This window comes from Sitophilus oryzae, unplaced genomic scaffold (genome assembly GCF_002938485.1).
Source record: "Sitophilus oryzae breed Bouriz unplaced genomic scaffold, Soryzae_2.0 scaffold_1178_pilon_pilon, whole genome shotgun sequence".
Lineage (NCBI taxonomy): Eukaryota > Metazoa > Arthropoda > Insecta > Coleoptera > Curculionidae > Sitophilus > Sitophilus oryzae.
In genome coordinates, this window is record NW_022145813.1 from 742,007 (window position 1) to 768,846 (window position 26,840).

General features: G+C 31.0%; 1 protein-coding gene across 1 annotated transcript in view; it reads right to left on the reverse strand.

Moving 5' to 3' along the window:
* Positions 1-24,545, reverse strand: part of LOC115890541 (tubulointerstitial nephritis antigen-like) — a 49,400-nt gene extending 24,855 nt beyond the window's left edge. Inside the window, exon 1 of the mRNA XM_030910805.1 lies at positions 24,314-24,545. The gene's annotated coding sequence lies outside the window, so the exon portion shown is untranslated. The remainder of the gene's footprint in view (positions 1-24,313) is intronic.
* Between the last annotated feature and the right edge of the window lie 2,295 nt (positions 24,546-26,840).

The window sequence follows — 26,840 nt, forward strand, 5'->3', positions numbered from 1 at the left end:
ATACACGACTAACTAATATAAAATTAAAAATCTAAGTGCAACTAGGCAGTTATTATATATTTATTTCATAATGAGTGAAAATCAACAAAAACAAATTTTATTTTAAACAGAAAATATTGAAAACAATTTGAATTATTTCTCACAACTAATAGTCTGTATTGCCTCCTTGAGCCTCAATGCAAGCTGTGGGATATGCCGTGGCAGTGCTCTCAATTAAGTTGTCCAGAAGATGTTGAGGAATGGCTTCCCATGTTTCGCGCGCAGCAATTTTCAATTCATTTAAGATACGGGGGGGGGGATCATTCTTTCCTTTTGGCAATATGGCGTTTTAGCATGTCCCAAGCATGCTCGATCACATTCATATCTGAAGACATCGGTGGCCACTACAGTTTTCTTATTCTCCCTTCCTCACAAAATTCGTGAACCGCTTAAATGCGATGGGGAGGAGCATTATCGTACATGTAAACAAATTCATTCCCCACTGCCCCTTGAAATGGACGCACAATAGGCTCTAAAACGTCTCTAAGAAATGAGGCACCTGTCATTGTGCCATCAATAAAAACAAGAGAAGTTCGAGCTCCGTGCATTATATCTGCCCATACCATAATGCTTCCCCCTTGAAACGGAACCCGGGGTTGAGCTGCATTCAAGCGTGCTCGTCTTCCAGATGCTCTACAGACCAAAATTCATCGCGAGTCTGACACTAGGCCTATTCGTGTTTCATCACTAAACATGACGAAATTCTAGTTAGGTCAGTTTGCTCTCATCTCCTCAGCCCATTATAATCGCGTAATTTTGTGCTGTAAATTGAACTTCCGAACACGTAGAGGCCTCCTTAAATTCAATCCTCTGTCATGGAGTCTTCTTGCTATGGTCTTTCTTGAAACATTTACTGCTTCAAGGCAAGCTAACTCATTTTTAATAGCAGTACTAGAAAGCAGGGGATTGCGTCGTGTAATTAGGGATATTAATTTTGACGGTCTTGCACAGCAGTAGTAACTCTCTTTCTACCTCTTCCAGGCCGGTCTGTAACCTCGTTTGTCTCCTTGATTTTTTTTAATATTCGCGAAACATCGTTTTGGTTAACTCCTACAATTTCAGCTATTGCAAATTGCCGGTAACCCTGTTAAGACAGTGTTACTATTCTGACTCTATTAAACTGTGAAATAATGTTTCTAGGCATTATTATTAAGGCCAAAACAATGGTCAAATTTCTTCTGAAACCCAATGACCACAAATCAAAATATGCAAGAATTTGTAATAATATTGGGTCTAAACGATAAACATTGTTTACCATATACCATAACCATTTTAACAAAAAAATGTTTATTACAGATTATCAAAGCTATGTATAAAAAAAGATTCTTTAAATTCCTTTCCGTATATTTTTAAACGATATATGCATAATTTTGGCCATGTGTGCATGTCAACTTATGACGTCTCACTTAAAAAATCGACTTTTAAATTTCAATCTAGAGTGCCACAAACTTAATAAAAAAAATCAAAGAGCGTTGGAAAAATAAATTTGAGCGTCTAATGTTGTTCGTGTCTTGCCCTGGCCGGTGTAAAAATGCCCAAATCATATTTTTAATCATAACTCAATTTTTTGAGATGAAACGATGGTGGCTCATTAGCATATATCGAAAAAGCATTTTTTACTAATAATTTGGTACTACACACTTGTTGATATTTCAAGTCAAATTGTCGTTACATTTATGGCTGTTAGACTCATATGCCGAATTCGCCCATTGAGCGAAATAAATACCTGTGTAAATACTCATTTGGCTATATGATTAAATGCTATTATTTATGCAATATGCAAATATGCAATCAAAACTCTTTCGTGCAACTATATATTGGTAGTTATAAATAGTCTTTATATAACTTCTTTGCGGATAGGGCTATTTTTTATATAATATAACAACAGAAGATTAACCCCCTCCGCATAGAAGTTGAAACCATTGCAATCAAAACTCTTTCGTGCAACTTTGTGGATGTATTTATTTCGCTCAATGGGCGAATTCGACATAATATGAGTCTAGCATGACCATGACACTATAAATTGAAATTTAAAATAGCTTTTTTTGTGGTAACTTATATTTTTATTACTCTGAGTGAGAGTCTGAATGCCAGACAACATAAATAATATCAAAAATTTACAGGTAGAATTCATTCATATCGTTATTGATAGACCTGCCGTCACTCTGGTATCAAAAAAATACTAATTCAAGATATATCAGCTGGCATATAAAAAATATTTTTAAATGTTTGATTTTATGAAAACATTAATAATGAAGAATTCGATATTAAATCATTTGAAATGCCGATGTTATGAACTGGAAATTTATAAATATTCATTAACATTCTAAGCTTTAAAATATGTTTTTATCGTTTTTTTTTAATAACAAATGAAATTATACCTACAGTATGCCTCCGGATTGTCTTTACAAGAGGAATAACTTTTTTTATTATTGATATTTTGAGAAAAATGAGAAAAATTTGCTTGTTCTGAAATAGTTAATCCCGTTTATACTTTTCCAAATTGTCATACCGTTTCCGAGAAAATTATGAAAAAACATGAAAATACGGTTGAATTTTACCTGGTTGAAAGTCCTAAAATCGAAACGCGTTTCTATAGTAATAAAACTTCGTTTTCATTCTTTGATAGATTGTTATTCATAGAATTTTAATTAACGTCATAATTTTTTGTTATTTTAGAATGTTAAAGAAGCACAAAATGTATTTAGTTCAATGCTACCAAAAGTGTGATGATGCTAATAATAGTTACCTGAAAATGTGATACATCACCAACAGCAAAGAATATGACGTTAATCAAAATTACTATATAATAACCATCTATTTATGAAATCGAATTGATATTACCATAGAAACGCTTTTTAATTTTTAGAACTTAGAAGAAATTCAACCATATTTTCATGTATTTCTTAATTTTCTCTGATATGATATGGAAATTTCGAAAAGTAAAACGGTATTAACCATTTCAGAACAAGCATTTTTATGAAGAATGCATTTTTCTCAAAATGTCAATAATAGAAGTTTTTCCTCTTGTAAAGACACTCCGGGGACATACTGTATACAAACGGCTATACTATTTCATTTGTTACAATGCTACACAACAACACAAGAAATACAAAAAATGTAAATTAGATATTTTTGTGGTAATTATTACAACTATACCAGTCGTTGTAAACTCAACAGTAATGTAAACTCAGCATGAGATACGGAACACCCTGTATATAAATGTAAACTAGCACACTAAATGAGTATGTAGGTAAACTATCCACGGCAGGTATGTCATCATGTTTATTTCGAACAAATAAAACACAATAAAAAAAATAATAACAAACAACAGTCCGAATTCCAATGAGACACCGTGTGATATCGATGCCAAGTGACGTCAGGACACTTTCGTATGCAGAATAAGTAAGTTTGTGATGTCATAATCTCGATTTTTATATTAAGTGTCCATTAAGCCAGGATAATCGCTTTACAATAGACCTGAAAAATATCACAATTGGTATGGTGATGACTGAAAAACGGCATTGAGGTGAAGCATTACAATGACGAAGGGATGCATATATTAATGCTCTGTTATATCATCACTCGTTTTAAAAAATATTTTCATTTTTAGGATTGTTTGTTTTGATTTCAATATACTTATTTTTAATGTTACCAAGTTACGGGAATCATTGTAGATAATTTTAGGGCGCTATACCTATAGATACAGATTTGATTTTGATTCTACAGTAACTGCTTGAAGTCTCGCTTGAAGTGTATCAAAGCAGGCAGTGAATAGCCTGCTTTGATATAGATTGCTTTGGTTTAAACCTTTTTGTTTGTTTTCTTTCGTGTTTATCTGTTAAGTTTCAGGGGATGTACGTGAAATTTAGCAACATCGACAGCTGTGTTATTACTGGCGCGAGACGACAGTCCAATATTTGCAAATACATATATTTGAACATTTGTATGAATAGCAAGGCTGGAACTTGCTCAATTTAGGCGCCCCTCACCTGCTGTGCCTGTTCTGGTGGGTACACATGCAGGCAGTCAGAGTAGACTGGCTATAGTGGATGAATAGGATTTGATAATGTGTTTAATACTTGGGACTAAGATTTTGTTTTAAATTCTAAATCAATTTGTTTTACCTAATAAAAAAAGCTACAAGTAAAAATATTTCGTTTAAAAAATTATGTTCTCTCAAAGTTTAACTCAAAAGTTACATATAGGGTATAGGTCTAAACCCTTAATTTGTTATTAAACATTAAATCATACCACTTGTGTGTTACATCAATTGCAAAAAGCACATAAAATGTGTTTTTTTTCAAACGTCACAAAAGTATTAATTTTTGCGACGGGAATGACAATATAAAAACGTCATTTTAACGCCTAGGCATAAAAGTGAAGCACTTTTACGCCCATAGATAAAAGACTTATACTATTAAATAGATAGGCAACTTATAATACATTTCAATTTTATTATACAAGGGCGCCTCTGGTAGTCGGAGGAAGAAATACTAATGGAAGAGAGGGGTGCGGGGAAGGGGGGTTGTTTTAGTTAATTTAAAATAAATTTAGACATACATGTAAGAACACTTTGTGTGCTTTTAATTAGGTCGAACATATTATAAACGATAAATCAACTTAATTAAAAGCATACAAAGTGTTCTTATGTCGGATATTAATTAAAAAATATATTAAAAAGACTAGAAATAGTATATATTAAGTTGTTACAGTTATAATTTAATCTTTGGCGGTTTTCAGCAAATAGCAGGCAGTTTTACATAATTTTCCTCCCTTTGAAGTGAATTGGAAACGGCTATATAATTTTGGTGTAGGCAAGATTCCCAGTTTGTTTTCCGTTTGAGACCTGAAATAATAAAAACAAATTAAATTAGATGTAATCATCTGCTGATCATGCTAATATAACACAACGCGCGTCCTTAATTCACCGTAAAAATTAAATAACTGCTCAGCAAGTAGCATTTATTAGCAGTACTAATTTAAAAATCTATAACTGTAAGTAGATATGTTTAATTTACTTACCATTGTATCCTTCGGAAACCAGGTGTACAACAATTAAACTCCATGATAAAAATAATTAAGAGTCTATACAAAACACAAATTGTCCCACCATTTTTAAAAAACATTGTCTAAAACAGAATACTGGCAAAAACTCTGAAGGAATTTAATTTTACAATAATTCGACAAATCAAAACGAAATCAAACCGTAAAATCACAACAAAAGCGTCTCTGAGTCACAGTTAAAAATCAAATTTTATTATTGTCAGATATTGACATTTGCATTGATAATATTGACAGTTTTAATATTTTGCACCTCTGCATCTTGGAGGAAAAACTATTTTTAATGAACCGTCATTTCCATTTAAGTTTCTCAGCCATGTTTACGCCTAAGCACAAAAGTATGAAAATATATTATTAAACTGACACAAAGTGTCAAATTCAACGAGCGTAACCATAATTTCTCGATATATCATAATTACAAGGTATTAATTTTCAATAGATATTTTTATATATGTATAATTTGCAACGTGTGAAATTATTTGAGAGGTTTCAAAAAAAATAGCATGTTCTATTAGGAGAGTAAAAATTACTTCTTCTTCTTCTTTTTTTATGAAAAATGTCTTTTTGTGTCTCGCCTGTAATGTCAACGTACAACCTCGCCGCGAAAAGTGTCATTTTTACTTCTAATAAAACAATATACTATTGTTACAATTTTGATAATTATTGTTTATTATTTGAATTGTATATTATTTTATTAATAATAATTTTGATAATAATTATAAAACGTGTATATTTCAGTGATATGATAGTACCGATAGTACGCTATTATGTTACAATACTCAATATATTTCTTATATCTATTTTTGTCGGTTTTTGAATTGTTGTGATTGATCAAAATTTATAATCAAATTTTGATACACAAATGAAGTTTAACAATTTAATGTTTATTGTAGTGAATCATTTATTACGTATAACAGTTATTCTTATCAAACCCATATATTTACTCTAAATTATTACCAGAAATTTTAGAATTTTGACTCAGTATTGTTTACCATCTTATATTACGGTTAAGGTCCGATGTCCGGTTAATGTCGACATTACCCGGTTAATCTCGAGAATAACACGCAACAAAACAACCAAAGACATAACCAAACCCAAACATTAACCTGTTAATGTCGACATTAACCGGACATCGGACTTTAACCGTAACATATACATTATACATCAAAGATGGAAAAATGATCATACAGTTGCCTCGAATAATTATTGATAACCAATGATATTTTTTTGTGAAACCAACCCCTCTGTGACATTTAATAATAATTGACATAAATAATTTAAAAATGAATATTTAAATTAATTGAAAATAATTGACGTTTTAATTTATTAAAGCACAGTACTAGTCAGTAAGTCAGTTAAAAAATAGTGACGGTTGTATTTGGATTAAACTATCATCTATGCTCAATGCTGTCATGCGGATAAAGATTGTAAATTTCTATTCTCTTGTTCAGTACCTTTTGGTTAACCTACCATACCAGGGAATAGCCTGGAAATATATCGAAATTTAAGGCTCATTTACATTTGACACAGGAATCCTGCACAATCCACATTGGAGGAATCGGCCAGAGTGGTAAGTGTAGATCCCCTCTAATGTTTGCTTCATCCATAGATATTTTGATAAAAAAACTCGTTCCTCCATTTGTTCTGAACTTATTGTAAATATTGAACTATAATTCGTTTTTGAGCACATCCAATTATCTATACAGGGTGTCCCAGAAACAAGTGCAAGTATTTTAACTGGTAGTATTCTTCGACGATATTTTTCGGAAAATATTGAAAAACTTTTGAGTGCCGCTTGTTCGGCTTCCGAAAATTTGTTTATAGTGCTTCGGGAAAATGCAAAGTTGTCACCTCTTCTGCCACATGCTGTATGTTTATAAGTTATAAGTTTACATTTTTAAATTTCTACAAAAAAAGTAATTTAATTTTATTTACTGGAGATTGTTTAATCATTATAAATTACTATTAAGTAGAGTGCAACGTCTACAATATTTTAAATTCCTTTTTTTACAGTTTAGTAGAATGAAATAGTCAATTATAGCACAATAGCACAAATAAACAATTATAGCATGTTTTCAACAGTTTAGAATCAGCGCAGTTTCACCAGTTCAGGGTACCTATTCTTGACCACTCGCATCTTCAAATATCACTGGCATCTCCCAGAAAGCCATATAACAATACATGTAAATGGTAAAGTGCGAACGATGTCAAGAATAGCACTACAGAATCAATAAAAATTGTTCGATGCAGTTACCATCCACATATAATTCATGTGAACAAATAGATATATTTCATATCAATTAAAATTTTAGTTACGTAATCGAGGACGCAATTTTTAAATTCATTGTTGCCACCATGGACATATTTGGCGCCGTGCTGACTAACTGGAATTTAAATTTCGCGCTGGGGATTCAGGTGGCTGCTGTAAAAAATGTCAAGTTGCCGCATTTATTTATTTATTTCCTGACATTGTCATTCGTTTTGACACTTTAATTTTGTATATTACGAGTTTTTGGTTTAAATAAATAGTGTTGTGATGCTTTAAGCTAGACGTGTTCGGTGTTGAGATTTGAACACCGGTATTAGGTGTTGATGACCACCGGTGTTTCAGTCGGTGTACCGGTGTCCATTTCAACACCGGTGTTTATCTCGACATCGGTGTTAATCTACAACACTGGTGTTTATCTTGACACCGTGTCTACAACACCGGTGTTTATCTTGACACCGTGTGTTTACCTCGACACCGGTGTTTATCTCAACACCGGCATCGTGATGAACACCGGTGTCGAGATCAACACCGATGTCGGTGTCGAGCTCAACACCGATGTCGGTGTCGATCGTCGATGTCGATGGTGCGGTTTGTTTGTTTTTTTTTAGTTTTTTAATGTAATATTTTTTAGTTTATTTTACAGTTAGGAATTTTTGTTTATGTTTTGTTTTGTTTTCTATTTGTTTTTGATTAAACAATTTTTTACTTTATAGTTGTTTATCTGACGCTTCTACTTTATTTTAGTGATTAGTCTGACAGAAAAATTATATTTAAATTTGAAAGCTTTAAGTTAAAGTCGGTGCGCTTTAATAAACTATAAAAATAAGCACCGATACGACATTATTATTATCAGGTTTATTTTGAACTTATTAATTATCATTACTTCTTCTTTAACCCGTTTACAAATGGCCGGTGTCAATATTAAAACCGGTGTCGTAGTCAAAACCGGTATCGAGATGAACACCGGTGTCCAGACCAACACCGGTGTCGAGATGAACACCGGTGTTGTAGATGAACACCGGTATCGAAATTAACACCGGTGTTAAAACGGTGTTCCGGTGTTTGGAACAGGCCTACTTTAAGCTTAAAAATGTTTACCAGCAGACCTTGCAGTTGAACTGTGCTGTTAAGAAGGTGAGTTTTGTTGATGTAAATAATAACTGTTTATATATTTATAATTAATTTATTTTTGTTTCCTAAAATATTTTGATTAAAAAATATATAAAAGTGGGCAACGCTGTGCCGGTCAAGCTTAATCACGTGATTAAAAGTTTATTTGGTATGAACTGTACTAATATATTTTATAATGCGTTTCGACTATTTTTGTTAGTATAAAACGGTAACAGGTCACTTTAGTATTTTAAACATTGACAACCTTCTAAAACTTTAAACAATTCTCCGCTTTAATGTTATTATAAATGTAATTAAGCAAATCGAAATGTTCCAATAAAACAACAAAAGCAATAACTATTGTCGTAAAGTACGAAATCTAATTATAATGCATCCGTAAACTAGCTATTTTTAAAAATTCCAACGAATTTTTCGTGTTCGACCTGTTCTCCAAAAAAACGCAATGAGAAAACAGTATTAACATATGGAAAGCTTCAACCTACCCCAACATCTATTCATGTCCTAATTATAGGAATTGGCACGACTTTAAAAATGTAGATCAACTGGAAACAGTGCGAATACTCGATTTATCAAGATACCAGTTATTGTGTAATTTTTTTTTGATAAGGGATATACATGTTTTTTTATAAAAAATGACACCTGAATAAGCAAAAGATAAAAAATAGGTGTTTACCCAAAGCAGTTTTAGTAATTTTATTATCCAGACATATGAATGAATGTCCAGACATGTGTAATGTCTGGTGGTTTACTAAATTATTCATACAATATCAAAAATATCTGATGAAACTGAACAGAACGTGTGAGAAAAAAGACTTTAATAAAATAAAATTATTTTTTCAAAATTTCGGAAAAACGGTAAGAACTAGAAAAAAAAGTTCAAACAAAAGTTCTGGGGCGTCAAATTCTACATAGAAATGACCCTTATACTTTTTTTGCTCAGATCAAAATTAACCAAGATATGGTGCATGACTAGAAGCTAGAGGATGATAGAAATTTAAAAGAAATTATAAGTTGCTGAAAAATTCATATACATTCAAAAAAACGCAACAGCGAAATTTTTGGTCAAATTTATTTTTAAATTATATTTTTGTTATTTTTAGCCTTATTTTCATCATTTTTTTAGCAAGCTGTATATAAGTATATAAACTTTAATTCATAAACTCAGCTTTTTATAAATTTTAGTATTTTGTATATTATACAGTGTTAATCGAGGAGTTGTTTTTGTCCGGGTTTTAATAAACATTAATAACGATAACAAAACTAACGATATGAAAACATCTATAATACGTATAAGTTTATAAAAATCTGAGTTTACGAATAAAAGGTGATGTATATTACAGGGTAGCGCACCTCATTCGCCTCGGCTGATTATACGAAAACGGAAAGATGTAGAAACAAAAAATTTTATGGGTATATGTAGTGAGGCAATGTGCATAATTTAAAATTATTTTGACATGTAGAGGGTGTGTCAGAACTAAGATCCATACCAAAGTTATATTTTTTCTTATGGAACACCCGGTATTTTATTTCATTTTGGATTCTTGGGCGTAAAATAATACCTTTATTACACGGGTTTAATATATTTAAATGCTTTGGTTTTTGAGATATTTAAAGATATTTAAATATACATGCTATAATAAAAAAGTTTGTCAACACCCTGTACATTACTTTTCAGAGTTAATTCTTCTTAACTTTGAAGCCGGAAAAATAAACTTTACTAAAAAATTATATTGCTTCCTTAAATGTATACAGGGCTATCAAAAATTGCTGGTCTATTTTAAATATTTATTTTATATAAAATCTTCGTTATCTCAAATACAACACAAAACACAAGGTATTTATAAAAGTCCATAAACTAATGTCGATTTTGAAAATAGCTACTAAGCGTCACTAGAAAATGCCATGGCGACACCGGCCATCTTGATTACAATTTTATTGAAAAATCGCTTTTTATTCAAAATCTGAGCCAAATAGGTATAGGATAATATATACAGGGTGTTTCAAAACAAATGCGAAAAACTTCAGGGGGTGATTCCTTGTTCAAAATAAAGGGTAGTTTGCTTTATAAACGTTGGGTCAAAAATCAACCATTAGGGAGATATCGCGGTACAAAGATGGCGGAAAAATAATGTTTTTATTTTTTTATCTTGAAAACGAAAAGAGATAGACTAATGAAATTTTACGGAAGCATTACTGTTATGAAAACACACTTTCTGGTAATTTTTGCACTTTTTTAAAATGAGTGGAAGGGGTTGAAATAAACTACCCCTATCATTCTTGTTAATGAAATTTTAAGAAAAATCTTATCAAACACATGCAAAAAAAATTAATTTTGATAGTTTAGTTTATTTAGAAACTTTTTATCTCTTGTGTTTTTTGATAAAACTCACCGATTTGAAACTAAAAAAATATAATGTAAAACATTACATGTCAGGACAAAAAACATTTTAGATAAAGAATCTAGTGGGCAGCTGTAATTTTTTAGGAAAAATCTATTCGGCCGCTGTCACTTTTAGGATGTTTCTAATATTGTTTTATTTGACATTACCCTACTGCAATACGTTATTATCTAGATTATTATTATTATCATTATTATCACTAGATTCTTAATCTAAAAATATTTTTAGTCCTGACATGTAATGCTTTACATTTTATTTTTTAATTTCAAATCGGTGAGTTTTATAAAAAAATACAAGAGATAAAAAAGTTTCTAAACAAACTAAACTATCCAAATTAATTTTTTTGCATGTGTTTGATAAGATTTTTCTTTAAATTTCGTTAACAAGAATGATAGTGGTAGTTTATTTCAACCCCTTCCACTCACTTTAAAAAAGTGAAAAAATTACCAGAAAGTCTGTTTTCATAACAGTAATGCTTCCATAAAATTTCATTAGTCTATCTCTTTTCGTTTTCAAGATAAAAAATAAGAACATTATTTTTCCGCCATTTTTGTACCGCGATATCTCCCTAATGGTTGACTTTTGACCCAACGTTTATGAAGCAAACTACCCTTTATTTTGAACAAGGAATCGCCCCCTGAAGTTTTTCGCATTTGTTTTGAAACACCCTGTATATATCCTAATATATTTTGAAAGAGCATTTAAGTCTGCTTCGACTTATTTAAAAAAAATACATAGTGTTGTATTTGAAATAACGAAGTTTTTATGTAAAATAAATATTTAAAATTGACCAGCAATTTTTGATACCCCTGTATACATTTAAGGAAGCAATCAAATTTTTAGTAAAGTTTATTTCTCTGGCTTGAACGTCAGCACAAGAATTAACTCTGAAAAGTAATGTACAAGGTGTTGACAAACTTTTTTATTATAGCATGCATATTTAAATATCTTTAAATATCTCAAAAACCAAAGTTTTTAAACATATTACACCCTTATAACAAATGTCTTATTTCTTGTCCGACAATCCAAAAATGAAATAAAATGCCGGGTGTTCCATAAGAAAAAATATAACTTTGGTATGGGTCTTAGTTCTGACACACCCTGTATATTTCAAATAATTTTAAATTATGCACGTTGTCTTTCCACATATACCTATAAAATATTTAGTTTCTACATCTTTCCGTTTTCCTATAATCAACCGAAGCGAATGATGTGCGCCACCCTGTATATACAGCTTGCCAAAAAAATCATAAAAATAGGGTTAAAAATAACAAAAAATATAACATTTTAAATCTGACCAAAAACTCTGTTGCGTTTTTTTTGCATCTGAGTGTATTTAACATTTTTATTCAGTTTGCTTGGAAAATTATAAATTTCAATTAAGATTTTTTTAAATTCACCCCGAGAAGTAAGTGTTTTTTTTTCAAATTTCGGAGAAACGGTAGGGATTTTGAAAAAAAAAATCAATGAAATTTGTCCTCTAGCTTCTATATAGCCACCCTATCTCGGTTAAATTTGATATGAGCAAAAAAAGTATAGAGACTATTTTTACGTAAAATTGATCGCTCTCTTTCGAAAAAATAATTTTATTTATTTATTTCACCCCTTCTCGGGGGTGAATTTAAAAAAATCTTTCAGAATTCGTTTGTAGATCTTTCAAAGCAACTTTCAAAAATTCAAGTTTCAAAAATCAAAAATTCAAGTTTTTACCAAAACTTCGTATTTGAAGGCCTATTTTCTTGGACTAATTATGCAAATTCGACTAAAGCAAATTTGTTCAATTAACTTAATTTGACTTCAGCAATTACTGCAATCAATAACCATGCCTAGTTCCTAGTACTTTTACTATAATTATCATAAAATTCAATATACATCTAGCATAAAGATGATTCTAATCATTTAATTTGCGCAAATGTTTACCAATGCGACTAGATCTAACATGATATCAAGAAAAGAGTTAAATATATAGGTTAATCACACTAAAGATACTGTACACGCCACAGAATATTGTGCTGCACGCTAGGTTAACCGTTTTTGAACTTTTATCTTTAATGCATTTATAACAGACGTAAATTTAATAGCGGCTTAAATTCTGCTACACATAAATTCAAAGTTCTGAATGGGACATTAACCGTTATTTGTTCTGATTTTGTATTTGTTTCTAGTGTGCATATAAAGGTATTTTGTTATTTTAATAAAGTACCTATAGGAACCTAGATTTTATCATTGACCTATAGCAAAACTCTTATATGGTTATATGGTTAGCTCCAGTCCTTTCAAAAAATTCGAATAAATAAATGTTTCTGTATTATCAAAGGAAGATTCTGTAGAAGTCGATTTTTAAATGCTTTGTTTAATTTTTTTTCAGTGCGAGATTGCAGTTTTTTTAAAATACTATTTTTTACATATCCCAAAATAGTATTAGCTCATCTCCAGGTGAGGGAAGTTAGCATCAGTCATTGAAAGCAGGAATTATAAAATACGATCCTGTTTGGGCTGCTACAATCCTGCTTGATCCTGCTTCAAATCCCAACCCAGCAACACCTACCTATTTTGAGGTATAGTTACTTCTATTTTGGTTGCTGACTTCCCAGTTGGCAACGCATGGGAAGCAGGATCGCCAAAACTGGTTCCTGCTTGCGTTGGTTGGTTACACTTGCTGTTTTTAAGATACAGCAAGTTTAAATCTGATTAGTGACGTCACACATAGCAAAACAATAAAAGCAGGATGGATGAAACAAGTTCCTGCTTTGGCTGCTATAATCCTGCCTTATCCTGCTTCAAACCCCATACCAGCCACTCTTGTCGTTTTTAAAATAGAACGAATCGATTTCTGGTAATCAGTCGCACATTAAGATTAGGAATGATTTTTTTTAACTTGATAAGTTTCAGCTTAGGCTGCTATTTTTTTGCATTATTTGTCTAAAATATGTATAAGCTTCCAAGCCATAAATAATTATTCCGAACAGTTGAACAAAATAAAGCAGGTTCAGTGTTCTCAGGAGTAACTTTAATGTTTTTAGTGTTAACATCCGAAAGCGCGTATTTAACTTACCTGCGAACGATAACCACAAATTTAGTATTCTTATTGTATATATTTGGGTATTCTTACGTAATTTACTGGCAGTCTCGTTGTGAAAGGAATCATTAGAAGCATTTTATATTTGATCTTTTACAGGCTACACGATTTGAAAACTCCAATTCCCCAATTCCCGATTTCCAGTAATCAAAACGAAATTTGCTGTATTTCAAGCAAACGGCAAGAGTGGCTAGTGTAGAGTTTGAAGCAGGATGAGGCAGGATTATAGCAGCAAAAGCAAGAACTTGTTTCGGCCATCCTGCTTTTATTGTGTTGCTATGTGTGACGTCACCAATCAGACTTTAACTTGCTGTATCTTAAAAACAGCAAGTGTTGCTGGGATGAAATTTAGAGCAGGATGTAACAGGGGTATAGCAGCGCAAGCAGGAACTAGTTTTGGCGATCCTGCTTCTCATGTGTTGCCAACTGGCAAGTCAGCAACCAAAATAAAAGTAACTATAGCTCAAAATTGGTAGGGATTTGAAGCAGGATAAAGTAGGATTGTAGCAGCCCAAGCAGGATCGTATTTTATAATTTTTGCTTTCAATGAGTTGCTAACTTCCCCGATCTCTCATCTCCTGTCTCTCTCTCATAGAATTATTAGAAACGTCATGTTTTCTCTCTGCTATTTTTCAAAAATATATTTTTCTTTATTGCAGCAAGAACATTAGGTATTCAATAATAAACCACAAAGTACAAATCTTGTATCCTGCTAAAAAAACAAATTATAAAAGGATGTAATATATTATTGCTGATGAATAATAAATCATGCCTTAATTTAAATGACTTAAATCATTTGCCTATTAATAATCCTGTGCATGATTACACGTATGTAGATATAAAATTGTTACTAAAATTGTCTGTTCTGAAATTAAATTTAATTTTTTTGTTATACAGTTAATTCCAGAAAGTATTTTCAATTTCAAAGTTATTAACATTAATTAAATATACTATTATTTTTTACTGTACAAAGATACTATATACCGTATGATCGAGAAAAAACGGCGTCAGCGATGGCTATGGAATGAAGATCGCTGTCATTTTATATGTAAATTTATATGGGAAATGTCATCGATATTCATTTCCCAGCCAACTGGACGCCGTTTTTTTTCGATCATACGGTATTTTCCTCTATATTCCCACTAGTTCCTAGATTATATTTTTTTTCTATATACCGGGTGCATCTCAAAAGTGGCTCACCCCCTATAACTTTTTTATTTTTTCAGATAAAAAAACGACATTTGGTATGTTAGTATATGACATAAATTAGGATTGATTGACGTATTCAATTGTTTTCGGTCACTTCCTGTTTCACCGGAAATGACTACAACTTTTGATTTTTAAATGGCACCCTTGATATATTTTTACTTTATTCGATAGAAAATGACATTTTGAATAGAATGACATATCATAAGTCAACTTTTGACAAATTATAACTTGCGGTACGTAACGAAAATTTAACTCGAAATGCCAAGTCTGTGGTATCAAATTATTCGTAAAAAAATGCTTTTTCCAAATATGCTAATGAGCCACCCTCGTTCCATTTGAAAAAATTGAGATATGATTAAAAATACGATTTGGGCATCTTTTAACCGGCCAGGACAAGACACTAAAAACATTAGACGATCGAATATATTTTTCCAAGGCTCCTTGACTATAAATTATTGTTTTTAACATAGCCATGGTACTCTAGATTGAATTTCAAATACGATTTTTTATTAAGTGAGAATGTCAAAAGTTGACATATGATATGCCATTCTATTCAGAATGTCATTTTCTATCGAATAAAGTAACAAAATACCGAGGGTGCTATTTAAAAATCAAAGTGTAGTCATTTCCGGTGAAACAGGAAGTGACCAAAAACAATTGAATACGTCAATCAATCCTAATTTATGTCATATACTAACATACCAAATCTCGTTTTTTATCTAAAAAAATAACAAAGTTATAGGGGTGAGCCACTTTTGAGACGCACCCGGTATATACAGGGTGCTACAAATTCGAGATACGAGCATTGGTATCTCGGTAACCGTAATAGAGGCGAACATGGTTAAATTGGGGCAAAGTTGTGTTATTGGGATGTTCACAAAGATGCCATCAAAAAAGTTTTAAAAATTTCAAGGATTGCTGAGTTTTTTGGAAAAAACCGATTTTTTTGAAAATTAATTTTATTTTTTCATGTCGTTACTTTTTAAAAAATCAAAAAACTAATTACACATTCTCATAGCCACTTTATTAGAGCTATCTGACAGTATTTTTAGATTTTCAAATTAGCTGATAATTTGTGAGATACAGAGGCCAACTTAGTTTTTTTAAATACGGACCTGCATTTTTTATTTCAGGTTTTGAAAGAACTCGGTCTCCTGAATACAATGATATTCCACACTTTATACTTTTTTTTGTTTTGGATATCTTAACAGCAACAAAACTATTTAATTAGTTTTTTTTAATTAAAATAATTTCAAGTCCGACTCTGGTTTCTTAAATTATTTAATCTGATTATATTCATCGCAACAATATTGATCAGGGCTAATTAACATTGAATAAGGAAAATCGAGCCAATTGGAAGATTCAAATTAATAATATCCACGTGAGAGATTTAAAGATATTATTTTTATCAATATTGTAACGATGAATAGATTAAATATTAAAAAAAACAGAGCCGGACTTGAAAATTAGTTTAAATAAATTGTGTTCAAATGTCTAAACAAAAATGATCAATATTTTAGACTTTATTATTACTTATTTGGACTTTACCACCAATTAAAATAATTGCACTTATTTTTGGGACACCCTGTATATTAAGGTGGATGGATTTATATTTACTTATTTCTCTGAGACACGGAATATCTTTACATAAACACTTTTCTGCTAAAACTTTTTTATTCCTTTATCTATGGCTAAAACGTTGCTAATTAAACGGTCAAAATCAGGTTGTAAACAAGCTGTGTAAACTGTTTGACCATTCCGAATATTAATGAGCATTTTTATCATTCCAGTTGGCCAGACTGACATACTATAATTAGAAGATTATTTTATTATTTACCGGTGATGTGGTTGATATGAATTGACGATATTCAAGGATGAAAAACAATAAAACGCTGCCTACGTTCATCAATCAGCTGGTAGAGTAGGGTAAGTCTGGAAACAAATGTGTTTCAAAATTCAGTTTCGACAAGATTTTATTTGTTTTACAACATTACTTACAAAAAGAATACTTTAGCAAAAATGAGTACTATGATTAAAAGTTTGACACTTCCAATTGAAATATTCAAGCCTTAGCTCCCACCTCTGATTGACAGCCACAATGTACACAGATCTTTAGTCTTTTATCTCAGATACACAGTAGCAAACAGTAGGTACTTTACATCATAAAAATTCTAAAGTAAGAAATGTGGCATAGTTATTTTTTAGACAGACAACAGTTTCACTGTTGTCTAACAGATTCTTCAAATTTAAATAAGAGCACTCTTAACTGGATTATAAAAAGTCATTATACATGTTTTTAGAATTGAATAAGCTGGCAGTACTGCGGTAGTTTATCAGGGGGCCTTTAAAGCACATTATAAGATAAAAGTATATAAAATGCATTACAATGTCATGGGTAGATGTAAAGTAAAACCAGACGGTGTCTGCTTACTTAACTGAATATTTATGTTAGCATTGTGTACCATCAGCTCTTTTAAATATAATTTAAAAATATCTATATGCATTTTAAAATAAGTATATACCGAGCGTTTTTCAAAAGTGGCTCACTCCTATAACTGTCTTATTTTTTCAAAAAAAAACATGAGTTTTTATATTTGGAGGGATTGATTGACGTATCCAATTATTAGTTTCGGTCACTTCCTGTTTCACCGGAAATTACTAAAATTTTTGATTTTTAAATGGTAGGTACTCTCGGTACTTTTTACTTCATTTGATTGAAAATAACATTTTAAAGAGACTGACATACCATGCATGTTAAATTTCAATCAAGTGCAAAATGGCTGTGATCATAACGACAATTTGACTCGTACTGCCTGAATTAGTGGTAGTAAATTATTCGTAAAAAAATGCTTTTTCCAAAAATGCTAATGAGCCACTCCCATTTCATTTGAAAAAATTGAATTATGATTAAAAATACGATTTCGGCATCCAGCCTGAATAACGAAAAACATTAGACGATCAAATATATTTTTTCCAAAGCTGTTTGATTAAAACTAGTGGTTTTAATAATTAGGATTGATTGACGTATTCAATTGTTTTCGGTCACTTCCTGTTTTAACGGAAATGACTACAACTTTTGATTTTTAAATGGCACACTCCGTATTTTTTTTTACTTTATTCGATCGAAAATGACACTCTGAATAGAATGACATATCACATGTCAACTTTTGACACTATCGCTTAAAAAATCGTATTTTAAATTCAATCTAGAGTGCCACGGCTATGTTAAAGACACTAATTTTTAATCAAAGAGCCTTGGAAAATAGATTGGATCGTTTAATGTTTTTCGTGTCTTGGCCGGTTAAAAGATGCCCAAATCGTATTTTTAATATCAATCATATCTCAATTTTTTCAAATAAAATGTCATTAGCATATTTGGAAAAAGCATTGTTTTACAAATAATTTGTTGCATATGTTACAATTTCAAATAAAACATAAACGACACTGTCAAAAGTTGACATACGATATCTCATTCTATCGAGAATGTCATTTTCTATCGAATAAAGTAAAAAATACCGAGGATGTCATTTAAAAATCAAAAGTTGTAGATATTTCCGGTAAAACAGGAAGTGACCGCAAACAATTGAATACGTCAATCAATCCTGATGTATGTCATATACTAAAATACCAAATGTCTTTTTTTATGTGAAAAAACAAAAAAGTTAAAGGGGTGAGCCGCTTTTGAGAAACATCCGGTAAACTAACATACTTTTTTTTGTCTGAAAAAATAAAAAAGGTATAGGGGATGAGCTACTTATGAAAACTCGGGATGTATGAATATACAAAGTGACAATTTGAAAAGTCAGTGATAATTGAAAATATATCTTAACAAAAAATGTAATCAACAAAAATTAACTTTGATGTCCTCGACTACTTATAAGAGACTGTTTCTAAAGAAAATCTATAAAAAAGTGCAAGACTTGCAAGAGTACAAGATGAAAACCAAGGATGGTCTTGATCTAGAATTATTTGCTCATCACTACTTTTCAACACAAAAATCAACTTTGTGTATCAACGATACACAAAGTAGGTTCGTAGATGGTGTTAAAAAAAGTTGAGGTCCGTAGCCCCTTAAGGGTAAAGCAGGGTAAGTCAAAAGTACTCATTTCGGTTTCCAGTAGAATACCCCGATATACAGGGTGGTCCGAATTGTATTCCGAAAAGTTCGGCAGTATATTTTGTAGATAAAAATAAGTAAAAAAGTTTGTATAAATGTATGTTCTAAAATGCTTAGTTTTGGAGATACAGGGTGTAGAAATTTCATTTTTATTTCGATTTTTTCCAAATAATTTCTGAAGTAACGTCAATATTTAGATGAAAATTGGTGTCTGGGAGTTTTTTAACGTGAGAAATTTGATTTTGATGTCAATATGGCTCCTAGTGGTAGAGGGCGCCACCTACATGTGTTTAACTGTTTTGAAGAGTAATAACTTTTTGTCCGTACCTGTATAAAACTACCGAGGGAAAAAATATACATCTCTGTGATTTTTTACGTAAAAAATATCTCTTTATAAAAATCTCTACGAACAACCGTTCAGAAGATATTTAGAATGAAAATAGTCAATACCATGCCATTATTAACGAAAAATAAACACACGTTGAGTAGATAGTTATTTCACTGAAATAATAAATTTGGGAAATTTTTATTTTTTTAAATTAATCATATTTTTTTCTGCAAAAAAATGATGATAAAACAGTTTTTGTTGAACTTTTGGTACAAAAACATTTCAAATTTATGATCTCAATCTAATAACTATTTAGTCAACATGTTTAATTTATGTCAGTGATGACAGGTATTGATAATTTCGATTCCAAATATCTCGAAAACCATTACTCGTAGCGATTTTTACCAAGAGACCATTTTACGTAAAAAGCGTCGTAAATGTATATGTTTTACTCAGTAGTTTTATACAGGTACGGACGAAAAGTTATTACTCTTCAAACTAGTTAAAAAATATGTAGGTGGCGCACTTTACTAGTAGAAGTCATATTGACATCAAAATCCAATTTCTCACGTCAAAAACCTCCCAGACACCAATTTTCATAAAAATATTCAAGTTACTTCAGAAATTATTTCGAGAAAATCACAATAAAAATGAAACTTCTACACCCTGTATCTCTGAAACTAAGCGTTTTAGGACATACATTTATACGAACTTTTTTACTTATTTTTATCTGCAGAATATGCTGCCAAAGTTTCCGGAATACAGTTCGGACCACCCTGTATATTTGAAATATTCCTGATAGTACTGTATGGATCGAAACAAAAAAAAAACGTCGTCAAAGACGGCTGGAGAATGACAAGCGATAATAATTTTGGCAAGGTCAACCTCTTGACGTCATTTATTAAAAATTGACATAAAACTTGTCAAAATTAACACTAACTATAGAAAGATTAACAAAAATAATTAGTTTCCAGACACACAAATCCAGTTAAAAATAAGTTTTACTCGATATAAAAATAATTAAAACCTTCATAAGGCCAACTGGCAGTAAGCGCCATTAAAAATAAAGAAGCACTGACGTCTAGGGCGTGACATCGCCAAAATTACATTGATTGTCATTTCCAGCCGGCTTTGAAGCCTTTTTTTCGATCGTATGGTATTTTGTGTTTAAGAGATAAACACCATTTTCTTATCTTCAAAAAATTCCTATGGGTATTTCGTAAGAAAATCTACAAAATAAAATAATCATTTTTTGTAGACACCACTGCGTTAATCCAATGGAGACTTTTACTGTAAGCCAGAATTTTTGCTCTTTCTGATTGTAATTTAGTTTTAATTTCCAACTAAGCTTACCATAAGATGTCTGTGATAAGTAATTGTGATAAAAATAATTATCAAGCATTTTTAAAAAAAATTACCCTTTTGAATTTGTTTGTGATTGTATTTTATAACCTGACCTCTGTATGACTATATTAGAATTGTTTAACTATTCTGAATGCAATTTGATTATTTTAGCTTTCTGGACCTGAAGATAGGAATTAATTGAATCCCGAAATATGTCGCCCCAATTTTAAATCAAATTAAATTTTGAAATAACCATCCTAAAAGATTGTGAGTTTTTTGTGTCCCCTACCCCTCGTCAGAGGTTTTTACATTATTTAGATATTTTTTTTGTAAAAATCGATACAAGCATCCAGATAAGATAATAATTATACCAATTCCCATTTACAAGTTACTAAACTCGATTTTTAAAAGTTTTTCAATGACGTTTATTTTGTTTTACATTTGTCAATTAGAATCCAAATAAAGAAATATTTACATATGTCGAGCAAAGGACAATTAGCACTGACATAAATTTGACCGATCGCCTTGATATACATTTAAAAAAGAAATACACCAATTTAGAGGCGCCATTAAAAAAATTAAGAATGATTTATCCTAAATTTGAACTGTGGTAACTGACCAAAATAACTGACGAAGAAAAGGTTACAATAACCATGTTTATGTTTATGTTCTTTCTGTTAATTATAAAATTTAATAGCAAATTTAACATTCTGCTTAAAGTGACATTTTCTATGATGTACACATTTTTAATGAAATTTAAACACACCGTGAATATGTAAAAATATGTACTGAGAAAAATATTTCATATAATGAATTAATTTAATAAATCTTACTAGGAGATAAAAAAACGGCGTCGGCGATTCCAGTCGAGATTTCCAAGCCAGCTAGACGCTATTTTTAACGTACGGTATAATAGATATAATAAATATTCAAGTAAAAATATCTGGAAAACATATATAATTAAAATTAATGACCTCCAAATTTGGAATGAATGACAACAGAGCATAAATCACAATAGACTCTTTCAGAAATATTAAAAATAGTATATTGTTTTGTTAGGGGTAAAAATGACACTTTTTGTGGCGAGACTGTACGTTTGACATTACAGGGGAGGCACAAAAAGTCATTTTTACACCGAATAGAACATTCTGATTTTTTTCAAACGTCACTAAATATTTTTTTAAACAATTTCAAACGTTGCAAATAATATAAAAAAAAATAAAAATAATACCTTGCATGTAAGTAATTATTATATATCGAGAAAATATGGTTACCCGTTGAATTTGACACTTTATTTCAGTTTAATAATATATTTTCGTGTGTGTTTTGCGCCTAGGCGTTAAAATGACTTTTTTATATTGTCAATAACGTCGCAAAAATTAATACTTTTGTGACGTTTCAAAAAATTATAGTATATTATTTTATTAGGAGTAAAAATGACATTTTTCGTGGCGAGGCTACGGCATTATTGAAAAATGACTTTGTATGAAACGTACGCGTTTCATACAAAGTCATTTTTACTCCGAATAGAACATGCTATTTTTTTAAAACGCCACAAATTATTTTTTAAACAATTTCGAACGTTCCAAATTCCAAATAATATAAAAAGATTTAAAAGTCATACCTTGGTATGTAATTATATATCGAGAAACTATGGTTACGCTCGTTGAATTTTACACTTTGTCAGTTTAATAATAATATTTTCGTACTTTTGTGGTTAGGCGTAAAAGTACTTTACTTTTAAGCCTAGGCGTCAAAATGACTTTTTAGCCGACCATACCAATAGGTATGGTAGGCTATTAAGATCGGCAAAAAAAAGTTTTTTTAATTTCACTCAAAATGAGTTATTTGGGTCATAAATGACCTAAATACAAAATATTTTCATGGTGTCTGTCTATCCGTCTGTCTGTTCATCTGCCTGTCCGTCTGTATGTCCGTCTGTAACACTCAAAAACTCAAAAACCGCTAAACCGATTTTTACCAAATTTGGCACAAAAATACTGTGGCACCCGAGAATCTGGCCATTAGTTTTTGGTGGTGGTGGGGGTTGGTAAGGGGATATGGGAGGGGGCTAAAAATTTTAAAAAATCGTAACTCCAAAATTACAGTAGCTAGCGAAACGCGTTTTTCAATTTAAGATTAGGAATAATATTTGCAATAAAATTTGTAATAACATCAAAATCAGTCAAAGTCGCAGTTTTTGAGATAAAAAAAATTGAAAAAATTCCTTTACTTTGAAACTAAAAGAACTGCCTACCAACTTTTTATTAACATATTTTAGTATGGGCGGCTATACGTGCCTCCCGGCGCCAATTTTTTATATTGTCAGTAACGTCGCAAAAATTAATAATTGTGTGACATTTGAAAAAAAAAGAAATTATGCAAAACAGTACATTTATTTAACCGTAAAAATAAATTGAAAATAAATACTAATAATAATTATAAAGTATCGAAATATTTTTGATTACTGATTTAACTAATATAATTGACTAATAATAATTATGAATAAGATAATAGCAAATAATTATATGTAAATAAAAAATACATAAATATTCAAATTTTTACAAAATAGGAATGGTTGCGGTTAGATCGAGTAGCATTATGCTCGCAGCATTTTTGTTAATAACGTTTTGTACTTCTTTTTGGATATAAAGGCATTTAATATTATTATTATTTTTAAATGAATATTAATTTTAATGCTATAATTCAAAAATATAGGTAATGGCCCCGGATTGTCTTTACACGAGGAAAAAGTTTTTTCTTATTGACATTTTGAGAAAAATGCATTTTTCGTAAAAATTTTTACTTGTTCCAAAATGGTTATCATGTTAAAAAATGTATTAAATATTATAAACATAAACTATATGACATTTTCCTATAACTATTATCTTTCCGTAGCATTGAACTAAAGAAATTTTGTGCCAAAAATATGACGATAATTAAAAATCTATCAATGAATGAATACGAAATTATATTACCATAGACACACGTTTTTATTATTAAGAATTATTCAACTATATTTTCATGTTTTCTTTAATTTCCCTAAAACGGTATACGAATTTAGAAAAGTACCTATAAACGGGATTAACCATTTTGGAAGAAGCAAAAATTTTTATGAATTATGCATTTTTCCCGAAATATCAATAATAAAAAATGTTTTCTTGTAAAAACAATCCGAGGACAAAAATAATTAACTTTATTTCAATTTAAAAATTAATTTTTATTTATTTGTCAATAATCGAAAAATATAAACAGAAAATTAAAAAAAATGGCGTACGATCGATAAAAAAATTATCTATTTTCATCAAATTAAAAAAAACATAAAAAAACTCACTTTTGTTTGGAACTAGGCACTTTTGGCGCCAGACTCACTTTTAATTACCACAACTACAACGTTCGTATGCAAGTCTGAATGACTGGCTACCACTCACTCCACTCAGCCAAGCAAGTGTGAGACTACTAAATCCAATCTGATCGCGCCTAACATACTCTGCGAACACCGTATATTCGTCCCTTACCCAGATGAAACGATATCACCACATAAAAGTCCATTTTAAAATGCAATGCCAATGATATATACCTATTGCTATTTGCGTACAAACTCCGAAACGTTGTTTATCCGCTGTATACCGTCAACTCAGAGTACTAAAAAATATAAAAAAATATAAACAATTAAAATTAAAAGTAAATACCTTAGGATATAAAAGATAGACTAACCATACACATTCATTAGTGAGCAAACATAGGGCCTACCAGAAACATTTTTGTATTATAAGGGTATTATTAAACAATTTTAAAATTTTTGATTGGAAGATTTCTTTCAATTTTTGAAAAAACCGAAATTAATTTTTGTTTTTATAATTTTTCTACGTATTTTATCCAAAAATTTTAAATATTGTCAAGAAAATCAAAGTGATTGAAATTACAGCGTTTTATACAGGGTGTCCTAATATTCCGTAGACATAAAACTACTGCGCAATTTTGGAATCAAGATAAGTTCATTGGATTTACCTCTATATAATAAAGCTTCGTTTATCCGTCAGGGGGCATCAAACTTTGAAAAAATAGATACTTTTTTTAAGATATTTTAAAAATCCATATTCCGATTTGGATGAGATTTGGGGTACCTATGTTTTGCTAAAGGGTTTAACATTTGACTTTCACAAAAATCACAAAAAAAATACGGGAAGGGTGAAAACTATCCTCAACCCTACATTAATTTTAGTAATAATATTTTCCAACTCCACCGACAACCGATATTTTGTCCCTTGTAAAGAAAGCAGATACGCATACTACGGTATGATCGAAAATAAACGACGTCAGCGATGGCTATCTTCATTTCATAGATTAACTAACAACCTAACCTAATCGCTCTCATTTTATATGTAAAATTATATGGGGAATGTCCACGATTGTCATTTCCAAGCCAACTGGACGCCATTTTTTTTTCGATCATACGGTAGGTTGTATGTTAGGCTAGGTTAGGTTTCTGTGGTTTGGGATCATATTTGATACCTCACTCAGAGGCTTTGGGCCAATTGCGATACCCCTGTATTAATATTAATGTTCCTCTCATTCTTTCTTTGTGTTAAAGCACTTCCAGCTCTTTGCAAAGTTCCCGATGTTGCTGATGTTGGCTTCTGCTGCTTCCTCTAGTCCAACCAAAAAACCTTGCCCTAAAGTTTTAAAGCGTCGGTATTCCAGTGCCGGACAGTGGCACAGCAGGTGCTCTATGGTTTTTTCTTCCACTCCGCATTCTCTGCAGTAATCGTCGTTGGAAATCTTTCATCTCACGAGGTTTACCCCCGGAGGGCAGTTTCCATTGATGACACCTACAATTATGCGTTCTTTTTGTGCTCTGCTAGTTGTTTTGTCTTTTTGCTACCTACTACTGGCCACAGTCTTTGAGCTGTAGTACAGTCCTAACGGTTTGCCACGTCTCTTGGGTGGTATGAATAAAAATGAAGCACATGCTACTACTAAAAGTATTAGTATCGTCTACGTAGTAAATGCTTCAAAACTAAGAAGAAACTACATTTTGAAGTAGATACTTGTAAATTGTCGCGACGCTACTACACTGAGTAGTACTGTTGTGGAAATGACTTAAGTATTTACTACACCTTGGAGCACCGACTTCTTTACAGTAAAAACTTCGATTTCAAGAAGAAATTGTAGTATTTACTTGGCTTTAGGGAAGTTGGGTTAATAGCAGCTTCATTTAGCAGACTACGGTTTTAGTTTTGTTTAAAAAATGGATATAACACGCAAAAGAAAAATATACAGTACCAGACGACATATCATTGATGATGATTTGTACCATCAAATATTTCGATAATAGCTGAAGTTAAGGTATAACTCGGCAATTATGTTTTAATTCGGTTTTTGTAGATTTAATAGGGGAAACGTATCTTCCCTGGCTAATACATTTACACACAATTATTAGACGCTGAACATTAGACGCTGAACTAAATAACGCTGATATAAGATGCGTACAGGGTGGGCAAATTTAGTCTTGTGGAATTAATTTAAATAAAAAAGCGTGTATACCTGGGACTCTTTGTATTACTGGATTCTCATTTCCGTTCCATAGGTCATAAAATTTTTGTTGCCTTTCATTTAATTTAATCTTGTTATTTCCTGTTCTTTTCATACCTGTTATTTTCTTTATTTTGCTTTTCATGTTATTATTTTTTTTTAGTATTTGCTTACTGTCTAACTTTGTTTTGTATTATTGTTATCATTTTCTGTTAGTTCTTTAAGAGCTTTTTTTGCAGTCTTGATAGCGGACGTCATTTGTTTATCCAGAAGGACCTTGTAACTTGTAATCTTCTAGCATTATAACAAATGCTAATTGTAAATCT